The 22559-nt window shown below is 47.5% G+C and overlaps 1 long non-coding RNA gene across 1 annotated transcript; it reads left to right on the top strand.

The window, feature by feature from the left end:
• Positions 1 to 2753: 2753 nt before the first annotated feature.
• LOC144137710 (uncharacterized) lies at positions 2754 to 13805 on the top strand. Its single transcript, XR_013315715.1, has 5 exons — positions 2754 to 2833; positions 4952 to 5049; positions 5828 to 5904; positions 11508 to 11590; positions 13666 to 13805. It is a non-coding gene; the product is annotated as an uncharacterized LOC144137710 (long non-coding RNA).
• Positions 13806 to 22559: the final 8754 nt, after the last annotated feature.

Genomic DNA, 22559 nt, shown 5'->3' on the forward strand with positions numbered 1-22559 from the left:
CGTTGCACACCGCGTGCCAGCGTTGGGTGCAGAGCTCCCTGCTGTACTTCTCGATTTCGCGGCCGAGCGCCGCTATTCTCTTGCGGAAGCGGTGGTTGTTGCGCCTTCCCCGCCACCTCTTCTGCATCGACCGGCGGGCTTCCAGCATGTGCGCCAGGCGGTTGTCCATGCCGGGGCAGTCCTCGTCTACGTCGTGTTCCGTCGTCGCGTCCTTCGCTAGGCGAACGACGTCGCTGGTCCAGTTCTCGATGTCTGTGATGTCTCGTGCGGACCCTTCTTCTTCGACTCGCGCGCGGAAGAGATTCCTATCCGTAATCTTTTGTCGGCGGCGATCGCGCTCGTCTCGGTGTCGTGCGGACGTCGGCAGCTCGATCTCTATCACGAAGTGGTCGCTGCCCAGGTTCTGGCCCGTGGAAACAGTCGAAACTATTAGTTCTTGTTCTTTCGGTAAAATACGCCTTAAACCGCGCATCATGCGAAACTGCGCCTGCTGCAAATTCGCGGACCTTTCGCGACGCCGAGAGCCGGGGCAATTTTATGTTCTATTTTGCTTGTATTTTGCGACAAGAACAGCCGCCATTTTCAAGCTGCTACGTAAAATTACGTTAATTTTACGCAGCTGAAGTTGGCAATGTGTGACGTAATATTTCGCGCCAACTGTTTAATTTACGTCATGCCTTCTCAGCCAATCACAGAGAGGGTGTGTATTACAAGCAGTATTCTTGTTGAATAGCAAAGACAGGCTTACGTTGTCATGTCCGGTGCATTTAGTCTAGTTTTTCATTGCCGGTCAAGAATTATGCGCTTTCAGTAAAGCGAAATAAGGCAAACTTTAGTACTGGTGCCCGTAAACGTCATGAAACGTCAAAATGATGACAGCACACAACCGCTTTGTCAACCCGAAGCACGTGAACAAAATTGAAAGCCAATCAGAAAATACTTTCGGCAAATTGCCGGCAAACATGGCGAATTGCGGGCAATTTGTGCAGTCGAGAATAGGGCCGTAGGGACCGAAGTATATATTAGTATGAAACTCTATTACCTTCGGCGCCGCGAAATGTCCGTCAATTTGCAGCAGGCGCAGTTTCGCATGACGCGCAGTTTAAAGGATGGTTTCTACCTAAATAAATAGTAGTTTCGACTGTTTCCAAGTCAGCAATCACGGAGCATACAAATAACGGGCAGCATCTTGCTTTTATGTTTGGCAATAAAATAAAAATTATTTGTTTGGTGTCACCGCAACATAAGAGGGCAGTACAAGCCTCTCCATAACAAAGAGAACCCAATGCATGGCATTTGTCCACACTCGTCCTACAAAGCTGCTGGGTCACATGATCGAAATCAAGAGAAAAATAACCATAGAGTTTCATACTGACATATACTAGAGGGAAATCTGTCTCTGCAGTCGCGGGCAGCCGTGGGCGGCGCCATTGCCACTACCGACGTTCCTCACCTGCTTGGCTTAGCTAGCTATATGGCTGCTTTTTGTCTCAAAGCCAAAATCAACCGTAAAGTGCAGCATTTTGTTCTTGTTCATCGTGCATGAAGCTACTACATAATCACTGACAAATTAATCCTTATGGAGGTTCAATTTTATAATAAGAAAACAATATTGTTGCTGTTTCGCAGCCAGAGGCAACTTTTCAGCCTGTTCGTGGGCCATGCCGAGGACAAGTGGAACGTGCCTGGCCAGTACATGACGGAACGCTAGCCGCAGCGCGGCTCCCCTAGACAGTGGCGCCAGATTTCCTTCTAGTATATATTAGTATGAAATTCGATGAAAATAACAAAGAAAAGTGACTTCTTTGTTCATTACAGCGCTGAGTGAAGTTGAGATTGACGAATGAGTGAATCGGTACGCTCCGCGGTTATCGGGCGTAGCGCTTCGCTGCTCTTATGCGTCATACAAGCGATGGTCGCGGCCAGTGGTCGCGGCCGTCTTTTTATGTGATCCCGCCATAAACTTGTAACATAGCAACAGACGATGGCGTGGTGGCGGTAGCGGCCGTGTATGTGATAACCCATGGTGATAACGTAACAAAGATTGCATTGAAGCAGAGAGCCCAACTATGCTACTAAAAGCGATTGAAAGAAATAAATAGATACGACAAAAAATTGTGTGATGCTCAACATCCCCATTTCGCTCGCTTTTGGATCAACGTTACTCGATCGCCTTGTGGTGTTGACGCCAATTCTGACCTGCGAAAATGTGTTTCCCTTGCCAACCTCAGCTACCGTCTAAATGTTTACAATACATGCCAAAGGTTTTTATATATTTTATGGGCAATATTTGATGCCTTAGTTGTGATCTTTATGAGTGAAGCGTCAAATTACACTGCATGTCGTCAGAGCTATACCTGCATCACGTCAATGATTACTTACGTTGGCTTATGCAAAAACAAAACAAAACAAAAAAAAAACATGGCGAATTGCGTAAGAATTGGTGCAATCACGATCAGCCCCATGGTGGTTGAACGATTGCAGCGCCAGTGTCCCCTCTAGCGTATATTAGTATGAAACTCTATGAGCCAGCCAATCGCCCAAATACATTCAGCGCACCATAACTATCATCATCATAATCATCGACCCAGGATTCCTTTGCTCGCTGTTAGATTCCATCATACCCCAGATTTTTTGCTCCCGATTTCCTGAGATCAGTCGCTGCCGTAGGTGGACGTTCAAAGTAAGGCTCACGTGGGTGGTTGCTAAGCCCTGTCAGTCAATTTATGTCCTCCCAGTGCACTCATTCTGGCCCCGGGTTTCTTTCCTTTACAGGTTTCACTAACGTCGGGATGGCAGGCACGGCTCCGGTCACCGTTTACATTGAATACTGGTCAGTTCAGTTTCACTCTCGTTATTCTATTGTCGTTATTCTCTCGTTATACGCTATTACTAGAGAGGAAAGTGAAATAATTAGATCATTTGAATTCGAATTGAATTCGAATAGAATTTTATTGACCAAGCGTGAACATGAAACGTGAACGGGTACAGAGGCACTGGGAGGTCCCACGGTAAGAACCGCAGGCGGGACCTCCCGCCTGCGGATAACACAATTAAAACAATTTTGGCTGAATCTAGATGAACGTCGTCGTGCTATCCCACCTGAATGGCTGTACGCACGACTACTTTATTTTCCGAAATAACACACAACTTTTATTACGTGGCCTGCTTGCACGTGTTATTGACCCAGCGACCGCATGCATCTTGGCAAGGCGCGGTCTTTGTGCTCTTAAGCGTGAGACGCATGCACGACCAGAGCATGCGATTGAGATGCGACTGATCGTTACGACGCTCGTACAGGACCGGTTTTGGCGTCGCACGCTGGTCGGAGGAAGCGACGCCAAAAGCGGTCCTGTGCGACCGTCGCCACGATCAGTGAAAAACGAAGAGGCGAAGGTGTCGAGCTTTCGGCGCACGCTAAAGATCCCCAGGTGGTCAAAATTAATCCGGAGGTGCCATCGACTACGGCGTCTCAAGTCCAAGGTGTGGCTTCAGTGCGTAAACCCCCATAATTAAAAATATCAAATTACGTGAAAAGCAAAGCTTGTAAATAGTGAACGCATGCACCTCAACGGCCAGAACTGTACAAGTTTGCTTATACATGTCCCGAATCACCATTTTTAACAGTGTGTACTTTGAACGTCCGTGTAACAAAGCAAAGGCGAAAAGGGGTACCTGTGTAATTACAATAAAATACCTTTCTTTTGCTTGTGCCACTGATGTTATGTTACGGTATGCTATCTCATAGTATACGATAAAGTTTACCCGAGTTCGTGATCGTGACAGTTTGGCAAGAAAAGAAGGAAATGAGCCCGTATAGCTACTAAAGCTCCATTTAGCTTGCTGTGCGGTTTAAATCGAAGCCGTCGGGCTATAATTTCTATTTCCTTGAAAGAAGTAACTTCCACTCCACACACCATTGTTTTCTCGCCACCAGCATTGTCCTCGCGCGGGGCTTCTGAACTGAGCGACATTGACTACATTCTCGGTTCTTTAAGTAGCGCGCCATTAATACGTGTAGTTTGTGGCAGTTGGCTGGCTGGGAAGAGCGCGCAACAAAAGCGAACGCATATCGCCAAAGCAAACGCATATCGCTGCATGCGTGAGAGCTTTGCGTCTCTCTGAATGTATACGTAGTGCGCGATGTCTGGTAAGGCGACCAAGCGCTCGTGCCGCTTTACTCCCGCGTCGTCTCTGATGCCGGAGCCATCGGTGAAAGGGCACCATCACTTGCGAAACAAAATTAAATAGACGAAAAGTGATGATTAAAAACACAGTACAAACTGTCTCTCTGTGTAGTTACACAAACAATGTGGAAAGTAATCACCGTAGTTACATAGAATGAACATCGGTATCTTGAAACCACCATGAAGATAAAATGCAAGTCTGGTTCATTAAAAAGACTGCTTCGTCCCGATAGGAGTGATTCCAACTTTATCTTAAACTTGTACAAAATAATCGACATGTAAAAAAAAAAGAAAACATGCGAAGCAGTGGCGGGTCTACAGGCACATTGCGGCGACATCTCTAAGGCCTCACAGAATCTTGTTTGTGCGATTGGCGGCCGCCAACCCTACCCACCTCTACGTAACGTGATTAGATGATTGAAGTGGGGCCTCTAGAATCGTTTGATCGCATCACCTGAATGCTAACGTGGTTAGCACACTGATTGCGGTGTTTTAGCGCTGGCCCGCATTACGCCACTTTTGCCCATACCACGTCACATCATCGCAAAATTTAAAAGTGTTTCAGGAATCCGTACGTTTTTCGCTTAAAAACGTCTTTCGCTGCGAGAATGGAGGTGAACCGAGTTACCACACGCTAATTCTTTAAATGGAGCGTAGCCGTATTTTGATTTAGTGCCCCTTTAAGTAATAGCACAACCGCCTTCTCAACCCCCTTCAACCACCTTCATACAGTGAAATTGCCGGTGAATTCTCTTCCCTTCCAGTGGCGGATGAGGGTACGGTTCTCGCTTTGAGTCTCTGCGACAGGAGATCCTGAACAGAGTACCCAACGCCACCGTGGTGGGCATCGTAGGCCGCAAAAGTGAGTTGATGAAACTGGAAGGGAAATACTTCTGTGTTGACGTGGAATTAAGGAAAGGCCGACTGCTGTTTGTGGAAAGTTGTGCACGAAGTTCACGTGGAAGCCAGCGTTTGGATTGAATTGGATTGAATTAAATTGGATTGTATCGGATTGGAAATCTAATCCAATTGGAGTACGGGTGTGTAGAGAATTGGGTCTGCACATAACGTTAAAGATCCACCGGTGGTCAAAATTAATCCGGAGCCGTTCACTACGGCGCGCCTCATCGCCTTCGCTGCGTCGGCGCGTTAAGCCCTACAATCAATCAATCAATCTGCACATTCGCTGGTCTGCGCATTCCAGAGGAGTGACGTCATAGCCGCGGCAGATGCACTGGCGCCGGCGCGTGCCCAGCTGTGCGCCCCCGTTGCGCAGTAGACAAGACGCTGCGCCGGAGCCGCTTGATAGCCGTTTCGTGTGGCTCCTGGAGAGCCGTGCTGCGCATGCGCGAGGAGCAGCGACTGGACTGGACTGGAATGGACTGCACTGGATTGGATTGCATTGGATTGCTGAACCTTAGCTCACGCTACGTATATCCTTGCAAAGCCTAGCTAAGCCACTGCTACTTTTTTCGATTAGAATGTGTTTCTTGGTTGGAGCAGAGCTTAGTGAGTTTCCAAAGGCCCATTATTTCAGATTAAACAAGATTGTTTTTTTCTCTTGCTGCCCCCTTTGAGGATCCAGACGGAGATTGTCGAGCATGATAGTGCTTACTAAATATGCAGCTTGGCATTTGCAGCATGCTTCGAGGTCAAGATCAACAATGTTCTGGTTTTCTCCAAGCTCGCCTGCGGGGCCTTTCCGGACTTCGCGCAGGTGAGTTGATTGCGTGTTTTTAAGTGACGGTCAACGCCCGGTTCTGACTCGTGCTGCAAGTGCCCTAATATTTTTTTAACCCTAAGGTCACGTTACGTCAGCCAATCGAATTGCGTGAAATGCTTATTCTCATGTTCTATCGGCGTCAAATGAAACGCGAACATGAAGATCGGAATCAAAATACGCAAAATTGAGAAATACTGTTCGTTGAGGTCTAATAATGGCGCGCTATTGGTATATTGGGAAAGCCACATTTCCGGACTTTGTTTTTGTAACCCAGCCACGCGTCATTTTTACTTGTATGGAATAAAATCGCGCTATTTTTGTGTTCTGATTCATATTTTCGTGTTCGTGTTTCATTTAACACCGATTGTACGCAGGTCACGAAATGGCTGGTGCATCAGTAGCGTGAACATAGCCTAAGCGTCTGTTCGCACCCATTAGGCTGGGTTCAGACTGTTGCCACAACTGTTGTAATAACTTTAAACAAAGACGTTGCGCTGCTGAGCCCGAGGTCGCGGGTTCGATTCCTGGCTGCGGCCGCCGCTTTTCTGATGGAGGCGAAAAGCAAAAACGCCAGTGAGTAAGAGATTTCGGCGCACGTTAAAGATCCCCAGGTGGTCAAAATTAACCCGGAGCCCTTTACTACGGCGGGCCTCATCGCCCGCGTTGCGGCGTCGTGTTAAACCCTACAATCAATCAATCAATCAATCAATCAATCAATCAATCAATCAATCAATCAATCAATCAATCAATCAATCAATCAATCAATCAATCAATCAATCAATCAATCAATCAATCAATCAATCAATCAATCAATCAATCAATCAATCAATCAATCAATCAATCAATCAATCAATCAATCAATAAACAAATAAATAAACTTTAAGCAAAACACTCATGTCACGTCTCAGCCAACCGAACTGGGTGACACGCCGTTTTTTTTTGCGTCCATAGATCACGATATGGGTTTTGCGTCGATAGTCTGGACACAGCCTTACGGTTACGTTCATGAACAGGCTGTCGGCCGAGTGGCTGGTCAGCTGGGTGGAATCATAATAAGGAACCCTGACAATGCAGGCAAGATAAGTTTTAGAGAAGTAAATACTAGTTATCGCCAAACCTTCTTCGTGCAGTCACCGAACCCTTCTTAATACGCGGTGGCTCGACCAGAGGTATATTGGATTGGAATATTTTTATTGTTTTGCGAGCGCGTTGACTTGGACACTGTCCAAACGAGTGTGAGAAACTAGACATGATTAAATTTAGTTCGCGATTGAGAATAGTTGCGCGTGAATTAGCATGATAAAACCTGCATGGTTGCTTTATCCTAGCAGTAAAAATGGGTGGCTGGTAATCTTCATTTAAAATACGTTTGATAATTGAATCGGGGTAGCAGGTGATGGGACGTCGCTTGGGAACTGAAAGTTACCAACAGTTATAACCCCGTTGGCTGCCGTGATTTATTTCTGTTGCATATGTTTTGGGTACCCTCTCTAGCGGCGATGTTATGGCGAATGCATTAAATGGCCCATTGAGCGAGGACGTCGGAGTCAGCGTCAGAAGCCGATAACCTATTCCCAGGCGTCTGTGATGCGTTTCGCAGGGCAAGCCGCGCAAGAATAATGCTACTGCTAATAAAACACACGTAATGGACTGCGCTTCTAGGAAACGCCTCCACCTACGCAGAGCCACGTGAAAAGCGGAGCGCAGTTGCGGCTGATAGCGCGGTGTTCCGCAACGGCTGCACATCATATCAAGCATGGACTCCGCTAACCTCACACAGCGGCGCAACAGCCACACTTACTCGCAGCTCAAAAGTGGAAGGAGACTCAGCGGCGTTCATTGAACATTAGTGCTTTCGCATTCACTACCCATTCAAACCGTTTAGGTATCCTCAAAGTTTTTTTTTTTTTTTTTCAAATTCGTTCTGTCTAGTGACTTTGTGTGGCGCTATAACGTCAAAGAAATGATTGCAAAACAATCGGCAAGGTCTTTAGAGAAAATTGTTCGGTGAAATGTTTTAATAAGTTCTGTTTGCACCGTTCCTAGCAGAGAATAGCATTTATATTCCGAATTCTAGACCGGACTTCTATTAGAGCACTGGTTAGAGTCTCTTTTAAGAAAATTACGCTGCAGCAGGTTGAGGCACTAGATTGTTTTTTTTAAAATCTAAACCCCGATAAGCCCATTGCACGCAATTCCAGCCTTGACGGCGGCTTGACTGTGTTCGAACAATCGAAAACAGTAGTACTACTACTACTACTACTACTACTACTACTACTACTACTACTACTAGTAGTAGTAGTAGTAGCAGTTGTGCAAATGTTTACTCTCCCCAAGCGGTTAATGGAGAGGGGGATGTCCTTCCGCAATGTTGGTCTTCAAGTGATCATCCCAGGTGGTTGGCGTCGCTAGTCCGGGATGCCATGGTTACCACAACACAAACGGCCCGGTTAACCAGGCCACGCCGGTTCTCCAGGTCCGCTCCGGTCAGCAGGGCCTCCTTCTCCGGAGATGGCGCCAGGGTTTTCGGGAGTTCCTTAGCGCCTTTACACCCGCATTACATGTGCTATAGGGTATCGGGCGTTCCGCTGCTGAAGTTGCATTCGTGATTGTATAATTGTATATGATATAATTGTATAATTGAAGCAGCTATGCGGCGTGTGGAAATGAATTAGCTTGAAGTCTGCTTAGTTATTTCGGCGCACGTTAAAGATCCCCAGGTGGTCAAATTTAAGCCGGAGCCCTCCACTACGGCGCGACTACTCGCCTGCGCTGCGTCGGCACGTTAATAAACCCTACAATAAATGAAGTCTGCTTAGTTGCGTCGCTCCTTGAGTGGTGAGCTTGAGATGTGCAAGAGGGACGTGGAAGATGTCCCTGCTTCCTTTATCCCTACACACGCTGTTATCGTAAACGTGCTTCGTTATTTTTATGATTGGCATGATCATACAGTGAAATCTCGGTATAACGAACTTCAGGGGGCCGCGGCAAATCGCTCGTTATTCTGAAAGGTCGTTGTAGTGAAAATCGCAAAATTTAAGACAACAAATTAGAGTGTATATCACTTATAACATAACCGCTTATACATAGTGCGGATATAACGCGGGTTTTCCGGGCCATCGGTAGGCCTCCCATAGAGATCAATGCATAAGCTTGTGCACTTATAATGCAGTGGGTTTTAAAAAAAGATAGATGCAGCCATCGGAAGCAGCCTGCGCTCCCTTCCCTCCTCTAATAAAAGAAAGACAGTGTTCCATTAGTGTGTTCCGTTTGCACTCACGTGACAACCACAACTGTCCTTGGTCTCAACGCGCCTCTGAAGACCCTCGGGCATTGTAAGTTGTTGCGATTACAACCTTGTGCAGATGAGCAACAACCCTTTTCCCGTTTCGAACATGGGGAGATAGCGAGCCGAGCGACGCCGGAGGTTGCCACAACCTGCATATTGTGCTGTACCGCCTTCGGCATCGCGAACGCAAGTCACGGATGAAAAAAATATAGCCGGCTTGCGTTTCTATCACGTTGTCGTGCCGATGTAAGCCGGGCTTCCGCCCTGTCTGCGGCATCTGAAAACGGCAGGCAAAAAAAAAGTAAAAGAAAAGTTCCTTTCTGCGTTTAGTTTTTCTCCTCCCACATTGCACCAGGTTTTCTGAGCCCCGATAACCTCTGGGCGTGCCTCCGCGCTCCATGGCACCCGTAAAACCAGCACCCGTAAAACCAGCGCCTTCCCTAAAAAGGGCGCGAAACCTTCATTTTTTTTTCTGCTTTTAACTTTGACTTCGTTTTTTTTCTCCCTTTTTTTTCCCTTAAAACCTCATATCGGCTTGCGCTTTCTGTGGAGCAAGGTGCAAGGCCTCCGCTTACTGCGCTTTGCCATGTCGTCTGCTAGCCTACGGCTCCGGTTGCCGCGATTGTTTCACTAAAATCTAAGAATCTCCGGACTTCAAAATAACAGTCCGTAGTACTGAGGCGTTCTCAATATGGCACGCAGTTAAAAAAAAAGGATCGTTATTTTGAAAAGTTCGCTATTCTGAAGTTCGTAGTAGTGAAATACAGTCGAACACGGATATATCGAACTCCAAGGGGATCGCGAATTAGTTGGATATATGAAAAATTCGATATAAAAAATATGGGCTCTGAGACCTCACCTACGGCGGACGAGCATTTACCGATCGTCGCATTCAAGAATGACAACTAATTCCGCACTCACGACGCAACAGGACGCTTTATTTCCGTGAAAAAAAAAAATCACTGATCTTGGCCTGCTCCTTCGCCCAGGAAATGAAATAAAGACGCTGGTCTCGATCTTCTTGAGGCTGCACAACTAGAAAATTCCAGCAGTACGCTGCGCCTTCGCACACCATGCACAACACGCACGCAAAAGAAGAACAACGCGCACGTACCACAATAACTTTGAAGGTAACAATTCCAAGGCTGTCTGAACGGACTCCAAAAAAGCGCTCGCGAAGGTCATCTCCGAGAGAAACAGTGATCTCCGAAAGGTGCGGGACAACTCCCCAAACAGCAGCAACAGCAGCAAAATGCAAAAGAAGGAGGATTCCGCCAGCGCCTTCGTTCCCTCTTCCCTTTCCCGAGACGTCATCGGGGGAAGACAGACCCAGAGAGAGAGAAAAAAAAAACTTTTTCGGCAAGCCGAGGAATGTACGCAGCTGCAAAAAAAAAAAAAAAAAAAAAAAAGACGTGCGCATTCGGGGTACCCCTGCCTCACACTGTAACATTTTCCGAGCGTTCGGGCTTGTGTGCCTAGAGAGATTTAGCATACCGGGCTCCGTCCGCTAACGCTACGGCGGCCGGTAGCGGGGCCCGACTGGGCAAGCGCAAATTCGTTCCGGTAGGGGGGATTAGTTACGCGAGCCAGTCTTCGCCATGCCCGCGCATTCCTCCACATCCTCCTGAACCTCAATCGGGGGTGCAGCGACCGCCGAAGAGCACCTTCCAGCTCGCGCGGCGTTCGATATACCCGATGTCGGGAAAAATACGGTTCGATATAAACGTACGAATTCCTATACTTTTACGCAGAATTTTCAAGGGGATAATTTATGAGTTCGATATAGGCAATAATTCGATATACCCGTGTTCGATATATCCGTGTTCGACTGTAATTTTACATTGGAAGTATAAGCAGTGAGCGCGGGATTTCTTAAATGTTCGTTAATCTGAAAAGTTCGTTAATATGGTGTTCGTTGTACCGAGATTTGACTGTACTACTACTGTAGCCCTCAGTACATGTTTCCACCGCACATTTTTAAGTCGAAGGCCACTACGCATCCGCTAAGTCCAACTTTAGTCAGCCAGAACCGTAGATCGGCGGTGGTGGGTGGGTGGGTTGCTTGCTCCGCTCATGTTCGTAGGCCCCAGGTTCGACTCCCAGGCCCAAATATTTGATTGTCTTGTTAAACCTATAGCAACTTCACTTCTATCTCCTCGTTTCTCGATGAAACGTGGGTTATTTTGTCTGTTTCGACAGCACATATAGCAAACATTCTGCTGGGTGAAGTGTAAGGCTGTGGCTAAATAGATGTGTTCTTGGTGACTGAACACTTACTCACTGGTTGATGTTCCTCCTTTCCAATCAGGTCGTCGCTCGTGTTGTGGCGGCCAGCCAGGGGAAGCCCGTCACCCCCATGTAGAGAGACGCACCTTATTCTCTGGCATGCCCGTGAGTGCTTGACTACGCATGCGCTTATGCCCTCAACAGTGCATTCTTGTGGTGCCACCGTGGACGGCTGCCACATTCGGCGCACTGCGGCCTGATGTGCCTATAAGAAACCCGTCCCATAGCCGTCTTTGACTACGCATGCGCTTTAGCCCTCCACAGTGCATTCTTGTGGTGCCACCGTGGACGGCTGCGACATTCGGCGCACTGCGGCCTGATGTGCCTATAAGAAACCCGTCACATAGCCGTCGCTATGACACAACTTGGCTACTAAGAGGCCGAATGTTCGTCCCCTTAAAAATTCCCGGAAACATGTTCTTAGTTAACAAAAGCTTCTGTGGTGTAACAAATGCAAATGGAATAGCTGTTGAGGAGTCAGTCGCGTTTAAAAACGCTTATCGTACTGTGAATAGCTGAACGAAGGTGTATGGAAAAGAGCTATGGATAGTTTAGATGCTCATTCACGTGTCTTTAGGGCCATTTGTAGCCAGAATGCCTCATATTCGCCGCAACCCAGTTTTCCGACCATAATTCCCTTTTTGGTAGGTGGCTTCATGATTTTCCAGACATATTGTTTCGCCAATGGGGCTTGAAATGAGACAGGACTTGGTACGGCCGTTTGTTGCAAAAATACATCCATCTAGGAGCTAATTCTGGCCTAGGCGCTAAGATTGGCTGCGAGGTAATTGCCAACGCCTTTCTTCTATTCGCACAAGGCTAGATTCGAGTGATTTATGTAGGTTACCTCAGAACTGGCCTAATGATTACGAGAGCCTACAATATGTCCTACACCATCTTGGCACTGGCTTTCACGCGTACAATTTAATATCGTAAGTATTATTCGGATGAGAAAGTTAGATGAAACGTTCTCCATGATTTGCGCTCGTGTTCAGTGTGTTTTCTTACTGCTGCGTGGATTGGAATACATCTCGCTATCTCCTTTTCTCCTAGACAGCTTTTAGATAACGCGTGCATCCCGTCTATTGCCCGCCACAGGTTTTCCTCCAAATCAGCTGCTCCCGTGCCAACAATACGGACAACAATGCCTACACTGAAAATGTCAGGAAAATTCGAGACACTAATGTTTGAGAAGAATGGAATGGTATTGGCAAATTTCAAAGAACCTGAAGAAAAAGCTGACAAATTTGTCTCGCAAGTTTGGTTCGGTAGCAGGGGTAACAGATTTTAGAGCATGAGTATTTAATTTTGGTATACTATATGCCTAAATGATATGGCTAATTCTAACACGCCTTTATAAAGAAAGAGGCAGCTTCAAAAATATCGATGAATTAGTCCTGCAGTGAAAGCCCGTATTTAACTTTTTAGCGCATCTCGGAAGGGGCGCGGAAAGCCAACAGGAGAGAACGAGCAGCTCACAAAAAGATCACATGCTTTGCGGGAAAGGGGACTTTTTGCCCATTCACTGATGGCGAAAAAGAAGTGATAACTTATTTTTAATCGAATTACGAGAACGGTAATGGGGTGCAGATTCTACGGGTGTACCGCGAACGTCTTCCCGTGCTTTGATGTACGAAAGCGTAAACGACTATTTCTCAATCTCCGCTCGGTTGAGCTTGTGCGGCTGATACAGTCTCATATGACCATTGAAGCCGTGCAAATCACCTGCACCGTTCCATTACCATTGCAGCAAGTTTAATGCATATGCTAGGAACCTCGATAAAAACACTGTATTTCGTAATTTTCTGTTACAAGAAGTTTTCGACAAGAAGTTTACCCCTTGGGAACGATAGCCTTGGCAATTTATTTGATCTGGTGCTGTTTGCTTTTAACGAAAGCGTCTGGATCAAATCTTGAAGAAAAAAAATAAACTTAACAAACCTTGCCCTCATAGTTAATTTTGTTCATTTTTTCTTGTTTTCAAGGCACGCAAGCATACACTTAAAAAAAATCATTTTCGTCACTCCTATAGCGGCAGTACTGGACAAAACAGAATGTGATTACTATAACCACTGTGCTAGCTAGTCCGTTAATGGCCTAACTCTTGACTGGCTTAAGAATGTCACAACCAAAGGCTGGAAAGAATAAAGTTCTAATTTTTTATGTTTCCTTTCTTCCAGAGCACCCATCAAGCGGTTAGAGAAAGACCACGACGCTCCGCGTTGAGGGACGCCCCCTTGGGAACCCTGCTGGTTGACAGCGCTCGGGGTTGGTCCGGAGTGTAGCCCGGGAGTACTCATCATATGATGGCATGGTCTGAAACGTCAAGGGGCCTTGCCTGAAGAACTGCGTGCTCCCGCGTGCCGGCTGTTTGGAGTAACATCTTGTACTGCTTTGGTGGAAGCAAAAAAAAAAAAAAAAGTTCCGGCGTTTTTGCAGCCGCCCCTTTCCATAGGGGCGGATCACGCACAGAGCCGCGTGTGCTTTCAAAATACATTGCATACAGACATAGATGATGTTTGGCGGGAAGTGGAGAGGTAATGGGGAGAGGAGGGAGGAGGAGTTTTGTGGAAAACGGTGTATGGGTAACTTAAAGCAATTCGAAAACGTTTTCACGTTAACGATTTGAACTTCCTCATTATTTGCCATATTTTTACCATCTGTTCCGCAGCCATCATTCCGGGCACTTATCATGCTCTGGAGCTGAGCTTCAATGATTAGATAACGTGCTACTTCAGAAGCAAGGCTTGCTTCTTGTTTCAGAAGCAAGAAACAATTAAGTGTTTGGAACTGAGCAGGCGTAGTTTTTTTGTTTGTTTGTTCCTAACGTGCGACCGGGACGGCGCAAGGTTCCGGGAATGCGCTCTTATAGCGGTATCAGAGCAAAAGCTAGTATAACACTGAGTGTTTTTAGAAGTGTGGTTACAACTGCACAGTGTACGCCGTGACTCTACTAGGCATCAGAAGATCGGAAGAACCGGATGGCTGGGCCTAAAAACAATCAAAATGTTATTGCCAGTGGCGGGCACGGAGTTAGAGGCAGCCGGTGGGACGAAAAGGTGATGTGTGCTGCTGAACAATTTAATGCCCGCAAGTTGCTGACGTGGTGATTCCCTACTTCCAGCGGAAAAGTGGCGCTTTTTGATAAATCTACATTTGTCCCAGGTACAAACACCGATTATTACAGTGAATGAGTCCCCAACCTTTCTGTCGACACAAATGGCGTTTCGGTGCTGTGTGACGCATCAGCGCAGGTACTGCAACCTGCGCGTAACAAAGTAGTTTCATTGCTGTAAATTCTGTCGCGGCAGTGTTTAATCCTTTAAGCTCGCTAAACTGCGTATACAAATCTGCACACGTTTTCAAGGCGCAATATTTTGTATTTGCATTTTACATACAAGAAAAAAAAAAGCGCCCCGGTTTGACGCGAGACAACAGAAACAAAGAACAGACGTGCGGTATCCGACAGGATTGCCCTTTGGAGAGGCGCGCGGTGTGCTTTTGTTGGTAGCAGTGTAGAACTCCACAAGCTGTCGTTTGTTAAACGACAGCTGGTTAGGCGGACAGAAATTCGTCGAGCGTAAACAGAAAACCCCGAGCGCACGTGATCCGTGCCTCGCGCGACCGCCCAGCGTTGTTGTTAACTTTATTAGAAAGGAAGGCCATAGGCTGGGGGAGGGGGTGAGGAAGGGAATGGGGAGTGCGGAGCACAGTCCTTATGACGCCGTCTTCAAGGGATCTCTTCAGAAGTCGTGCAGACAACTGGTAAATTGCCCGTACTAGGCCGCTTTTTGTGGCAGAAATGATGATTTTGAAGAGTGTGTCATGTGAGAGGGATGTTGGGTCGATGTAAGTTGAGGTGTCGTGATGAGGGGGAGTGAATTTACGAAAGCGAGAGAACTTGCGGCAGTGCCAGATGAGGTGATGGAGATCGGCTGCGATGGAGTGGTGGCAGTAGAGACGTCGGGGGGGGGGGGGGGGGGGGGGGGAGGGCGTGCTGTGGATAATACCATTGTCGAATGGTCTCTGGTGCCGTACAGGTGTTGGTGAGGAACTTGTTTAAGATTTCTTGTGCTCGGGTCAGGGTGGGGAACGAGGTGAGGTAGCCTGAACGGGTGAGTGCCTTGAGGCGTTGTTGTTTCAGTTGCGCCGAGGACGACCTTCGCGCAGTACCTTCAGCAAAGAAACGAGTGCACGTGAGCGCGTGCCTCGCGGCGACCGCCCGACGTCGTCCTTGTGCGTGGGCTTACGCCACACGAGGAGCTTCCGATTTCGTCGTCATCGTCATGTAGCGACCGGCGTGCCAGGAGTCCGCCACGCCCGAAGACGATAACGACGAATCTGTCAAGCCAATCCTTCAATCCTTCACAGCCCACACGTGGAAACAACACCGACCAGCTGACGAAGAAGTGAAGGCGAGGGCGCGCTACAAAAGGATTTGCCCTGCGCGGCTGTGCCGTCGGAAGACGACGACAAAAGGGATGACGACGATTGCTATTATACAGAACACTGTAAATACTTTAATGGTATTTGTTTTACAGTGTCATCCAAAACAGGTTTGCACTGATGTGGTCCGGTTGCTCCCTGTCTCCTGGGATCCGCTGTCACTGTAACAAGAAGCTAGATCGACCACCAGCTCCGATATTTCTCCTTCGGTGCACCACTAGTGCACGTTGCGGCATTAATCACTGCATTGAAGAGCGAGGATGAAACAGTTCGCCCCATATAGCCTTGATTTCCTGAGATAGAGTTGGGCTAGGAACACCAATCACGGCGCAAATCGCAACAGATGCTCGTCGCAGCAAGACCCCCATCTTATTTGCGTATCGTCGAATAATTCCTGTGGAATCTCTGTAAAAGGAAATCGCTTAAGAAGCGGAACTACCGCTTAAAGGGAACAAACTTGTCGCAGTTGGTTCGTTTTGTATTAGAGCAATGGTAAAGTGAAACTCGTAAATGGGAACTCATATTTTCCGACCACCGTTTGAACACCGGATAGGCACGTTGAGCTGATGTTTGCCTCGCAAGCAGCAGCGCCGTTTTCTATATCGGGGTAGTTCGGGGGGCCATTTCTTTTAGGGAAGATGCCACGCATATCACGGGCCCGGTTCGTAGCATTCCTATTACGTAAGTGTCGGCGCCCTGTCCTAGATAGCAACAGCCGGGATTATCCCGGGTCACGCACGGGTGCCCACACAAAGAAGGCATCTAAGGTAACGTCAGATAAGAAGGCCCAAAAGAACAAAGGGTTTAAGTGGCGCAGACGGAAATACGTAACCTGTTGATATTGTACCCGACCAGTCAGATTGCTGATTATACAAATGGCAGGGAGGAACCGATGCATTCATCACGGCCGTCTTTGTTTACACCGTGTCTCAGGGTCAACCCCATAGATCGTTGGCAGTGCATGCTGCAGGGAGTGGGTGATAACCGGTCGAGGTATCGCCACGCGTTTACGGATGCACTAGCGTGCGCTACAGACAACTTTAGTAGGAAAAGTGCTGCGCTCACAGCGACCTTTGTCCGGTGCAACGTTCCTATAGTTCGGCAAGCGCAGCGCCATGGCCGATTCCGGCGTCTCGCACACTGCACCCGCGTCGCATGCTTTTATCGCGGTGGGCTCGTACCTGTGTTCATGTAAGATAAAGCCTTAGCACCTTTGTTCCATTTTGTACGTGACATTTGGCTGAAAGTGAGCCTCCGATAGCAGCGCGACCATAGAATGCCTTTGGGGGGAGAAAAAGATGGTGATCATTGATAACGACATCGGAAGTAGTTACTTCCCGTAAGCGGCTCTTGCGACGTTCTGCGCAGCCCATAAGAGCAGCATGATGGTTTTCGCGCAGTTTGTGGAGTCTAGGTGGCACCATTAACGAAGAGGCGTGAGAGCTAAAACGGGCAATTATTAGGCGATTTTGTACTAGCCAACAAATCGCAGTTCCAGCTTATTTAACACTGGCGGAATGGGTATTTTAAATACTGCAGTACTTCACAGAGTACTTCGGTTTGGCGAAAAAGAGATGGGAAACACACACACACACACACACTATGCTTAATTGTGTGCAATGCAGTGGAGTATGTGGTGTTCCGTTCTGCTTATTACTTAGATATCGTATCCGGCGAGGCCGCGCACATTCTCTGTGTAGAAGAAACTCTTGATAAACAGAACAGTTTTCGCCGGTACCCGGAGGTCTCGTTTAACGAGAGTCTACTGTGTCGAGAGTCCGTGTGTATTCTTTCCGTCCCTTGTGTTTCTGCTGCGCTACATTTGTTCACTCTACTGTAGCACTCAGACGTATTTTTCTGTCGTAAACTACGCACCGAGCTTACTTGGCTTGGATGTCTGCTCTAGCATAACGATAATTAATTTTTGTAAATACCCGAGGCAAAAAAGGTTTACATGATCAGTGCGAGGTCATGTAGAGTATACGTCCATGACATTCCAAAGTTTCCTTAATCGTATTGTTGAATTGATTCCGTGTTTAGGCTGACATGTTTTTGTTTCCTTTTCCTCTTCACTTTTAACACGAAAGTGTTTTATGCCGGGGTGCTGAAGTGCGGCAACATATCCGTATGGTGGAGCTGTACGTGTGTCGGTTTGTCCTGAGTCATGAAGTCATGCCCGGAAAGCTGTACGAACGCGCCTCATGTCCTTCCCATAGAGTTTCTTACAATATACACTCGACAACTCGACAGGAATCTGGCGCTAGCGTCTATGCGGCTCGCGCCAAGGCCGTCTGTGTCGTTATGGGCCACCATTATACATTGCGCTCGCCTTAGTTCCATCATTGGCTTGGATTCAAACGTTTTAGGGACCGCAAATTTGAACAAAGTGCCACAAAAACGCGAAGACTAGTGTGCAATTATATATGTGGAAAATAAAAACAGACTGTTTTAAACTAGGGAAAAAGGAAGTAAAGCGTTTTTTTGACGGAAGGGTTGTGCCTGATATTCCGCAGGTCAAGGTTGTAGTTACGAACAATGTTAATATTTGGGGGGTGAAACTCATTAGATACTGTGATTTTATTTATTTTACCATTATTTCAAATAATAAGTTGTTTGAAGAGTTTGGAAAGTTTTTTGAGCGTGCCTATGAAAACTTTGCTTTCGTGGTGAACCGGTGCACCGACCGTCAGCTAGTTTAACAAGAAAAAAGAAAACGTGGCGTTAAACAGGCGTGAACGATGACAAGATAGGACGCACACAAGCGCCCGTATCTGTCCTATCTTGTCTCCGTCGAAGTACGTTTTTCTTCTTTTCGTCGGCTACAAATTTCTCGGCGGCATATTACCCGCTCAGTCATACGCCCTTCGACTGCGGCATGAGCAATGTCAGGTGCGATCACGTACTGCCTGCTGTTTCACCGAACACGGCTGCCGCAGAACAGACAGGATTACGGCATCCTTGTAGCTCGTAAACCTGTTAATGCGTAGTGAAGAAAGCAAATCCCGAAAACCGCTTAAGAATCTAATTGTCAAGCGAAGCCCAAGCCAAAAAGGGTGGTCTTCCCATGAACCCCCACGACGACATGGCTTACCAGGCGCAGTTTCCTCTCTATGATTACTAAGAAACTTTTTGGTCCTTCTCTCAGACCTTTATATATTTAGATGTTGCTGCTGTCTAGGAGAGGTGCAGCGAAGTAGCGTGTCATGACGCTAATGAGCGCCGATAATTGGAGCCTCGATAGGGCAGCGTACAGCCGCAGAAGCTGCTGTGTTTATCCGTCTGGCGTACACGCCACGGTGGAGGACCAATGTGGTCGCAGCTTTGCCAAAGCGACCCTCCAGCAGGACGTCGCTCGCCAAGCACAACCACAAGACTGCTTCGGAACCGCAAATCATGCTCCTTTCGCTGTAGCGGACCGTGACTTCACCAAACGATTCGCTGACAACCCGTTCGGTTTCGTTCGCACGGTTTGTGAGCGCCTGGGGTTTCAATCGGATTCACGCAATGCTCCGACGGGTGTAATCCAGTGTCTAATGTTGATGCGTCTGACTGTTCCATACCGACGAAATATAACTAGCCATATGCTAGTTCATATCGATGCACAATAAGCATTCAAATGCTCCCGTGAAGGCGCATTTCACTTTCGTGTTTTACCGATTTCTATGAAAGAAGGATGAACCACATTTTTTCTCTTTCATTTACTACCACTCCATTTCTTGGGTTCAGGCGCCCAAGGGGACTTCTTTCCCTCTTTTTTTTCCAATAAACGTGTGCTCATTCATTCATTCTTTAAAAGGAAATCCTGAGCACGATATTGGTTAAGCGGGTGGGTCTCTCTCTCTCTCTCTCTCTCTCTCTCTCTCTCTCTCTCTCTCTTTATTTTCCGTCACGCACTGTTGCCTTTACTACTGTCTCCGAGCCAGCATACATTCCCGGTCTACCCCACGTTTCGCCATTAACGATGGCACCCGCACTCTGTGGGGCGCTTCTCCTGGCCCTTGTGTTGGGGACGCTACGGAGGCCTTTTTGAGCAATTTTGCTGCCGCGTGTGGACGTGCTCTTCGGATGCATCGGCGTCGGCGGGGAACGTTGTGATGATGATGATAATTAGAGGCCCTCCCTTTGTATCGGGACGTCGGTTGTCACCAACCGACTTGCCTGTGTTACTCTAATTAATTGTTACTTATTTGTTACTTTACTTATTCTAATTACCCTGAAATAACCTAATGGATTAGCCCCCCTCTTCCCCGGTATTAAACTCCCATCGCTTCCCCCCTTTCCTGCCCTTGCACAGCTGTTTACCCCCCCCCCCCCTCGCCCTTTGTGCTATACATTATAATTCGGTATACGTATTTCTCTTCCTACGTCCCATGCTCATGCCTACTTTTATTCCACCACCACTCCAGCCGCCTCTTCGTCACCTCTATGACTCTGAAGTTGAGGCTCCCCCTCACAACAAATCCCGAAGCCTCCGTCAACGTCGCTTCCCCATCGTTCCGCCGCGGTCGTATCTCTGTGCAGTCTATGACAATATGCTCTACAGTTTCCCGATCCCTGCCGCAGAATACACAAGTTTCGTTCTGTTTCCTGTAGTCAGCCCTGTATTCCCGTGTTCTCGGATACCCTGCCCGTGCTTCAAAGAGCAATGCACTGCCTCGCGTATTGCCACAGAAACCTTCCTTCCTGATTTCTAGTTTCTCTGTTCTGTAGGTCTCCAGGGTTTTTTCCCCTTCCATTCTCTGCACCCAATTAGTCGTCTCTGCTGCTTTTATCTGATTTTTAACTGTTGTGTATACCCCACCTTCACTTACCGAATTTCCGCACCGCTTCGTCAGCTGTCTGGTCCTCCGCCTCCACCGCGTGCCCATGCTTCTCCTATACAGGTACCTAAACACTCACACGGCTCATTTTTCCTCCTCTATGTAGCGTAGTCTCTCCTCAAATTTTATCTTGCTCTGCGCCTCCCTTGCCTCAAAGGACGACCAGCTCATATTCCCCTGTGCGGCTTCATTCGTAGTTTTGCTACGGGCCCCTAGGGCCAGCCTACCTACCACTCTGTGATTTACCTCCAGGCCCGCTTGGGTCTCTGGTTTCATGCACAGAACCTAATTTCCGAAAGTCAATCTTGGTACCATAACCCCATTCCAGACTCCCCTTACCACCTCTTATTTGTTGTAACCCCACAGTGCTCTATGTTTCACTATAGCCGCGTTCTGTATTCCATTTGTTTTGAGGGGGGCCGCATGTACATGCGTGTAATGTGCATCGTCTTTAAGCCATACTCCTAAATATTTATAGCCCTATACAGAGTATAAGAGTATTTATACTTCTGTACAGAGTTTACAGAGTACACTCCCATACTTTTATTTATTTACACACAGTCTCGAGCGCCACCCCCTGGTGGCACATAGCCTGAAACACCCAAATCTGGAAACCCCAATCATCATCATCGTCATCCCCAGCCTATCTACGCCCACTGCAGGGCAAAGGCCTCTCCCGTTACTCTCCAATTACCCCGGTCCTGTGCCAACTGTGACCAATTTATTCCCGCAAACTTCTTGATCTCATCTGCCCATCTAACTTTCTGCCGCCCCCTGCAACGCTTGCCTTCTCTTGGGATCCACTCTGTTATTCTTAATGACCAACGGTTATCTTGCCTTCGCATAACATGCCCTGCCCACGTCCATTTCTTCTTCTTAATTTCTACTAATATGTCCTTAACACGCGGTTGTTTTCTGACCCACTCCGCTCTCTGACCCTCAGCTCTCTGACTCTCCGCTCTCTCCGCCCTGACCAACCAAATGCTACACATAAAATAAATGCTTGTTACCACAACCACCTGATAAACTAAGGTAAAAGGGAATCCGGTTATTCATTTTCCCCGCCGTAGAACGGAAATTTGAGCCCGTTGGATCTGATTCATGTTTGAAGCGCGGACAGACGAAACACAAGAGGACAACACGAGCGCTTTCTATCAACTGTTTATTCAATACAAACACACACACACAGTTATACTCGATAGTTCATTCACATCACATGCGCAAAGAGCATGAAGATAACTTTTTTTTTGTTATCATGCATTACCATCCCCCATGACCCTCGATTGCTGCATCCAAAAATTTGACTTGTTTTTGCTGTAGTGTTATTCATGGCTTGGCGACACACGCGTCTCCTGCTTTTTGTATCTTGTAAGCTTCAACGATGAGGCGACACATCTCATCTTTGTGCGCATATTCTGGTGTCGCACTCCTACAAGCTGGCTGGCACCATTTGCAGGCTTTGCAATGTAGTGCAAGTTTCGAGTTCGGCGTTCCTTTCGTGGAATTCTCATGTTCACGCAGTCTCACATTTAAGCAACGACAGGTTTGATCGATGTAGTGCTTTCCGCAATCCAACGGAATGTTGTAAACAGCACCTTGGCGACGCTTGACGACGCATTCCTCAGAATCTTTGCACTCTCCATCTATTCTCCTAACAACGCTTCCGCAGATTCTGCCAAGCTTGTTCCGAGCCGTAAACACAACGTCGACGCCATAGCCCGCAGCGACCTTTTTCAGGCGATGCGACAGGTTGTGTATGTAGGACACCACCACCATCTTCTTTCTACCCTCCTGCTCCTCCCTGCAGG

The sequence above is a fragment of the Haemaphysalis longicornis genome, unplaced genomic scaffold, assembly GCF_048455015.1.
Source record: "Haemaphysalis longicornis isolate Haplotype H1 unplaced genomic scaffold, Haemaphysalis longicornis Haplotype H1 scaffold_47, whole genome shotgun sequence".
NCBI classification, from domain to species: domain Eukaryota; kingdom Metazoa; phylum Arthropoda; class Arachnida; order Ixodida; family Ixodidae; genus Haemaphysalis; species Haemaphysalis longicornis.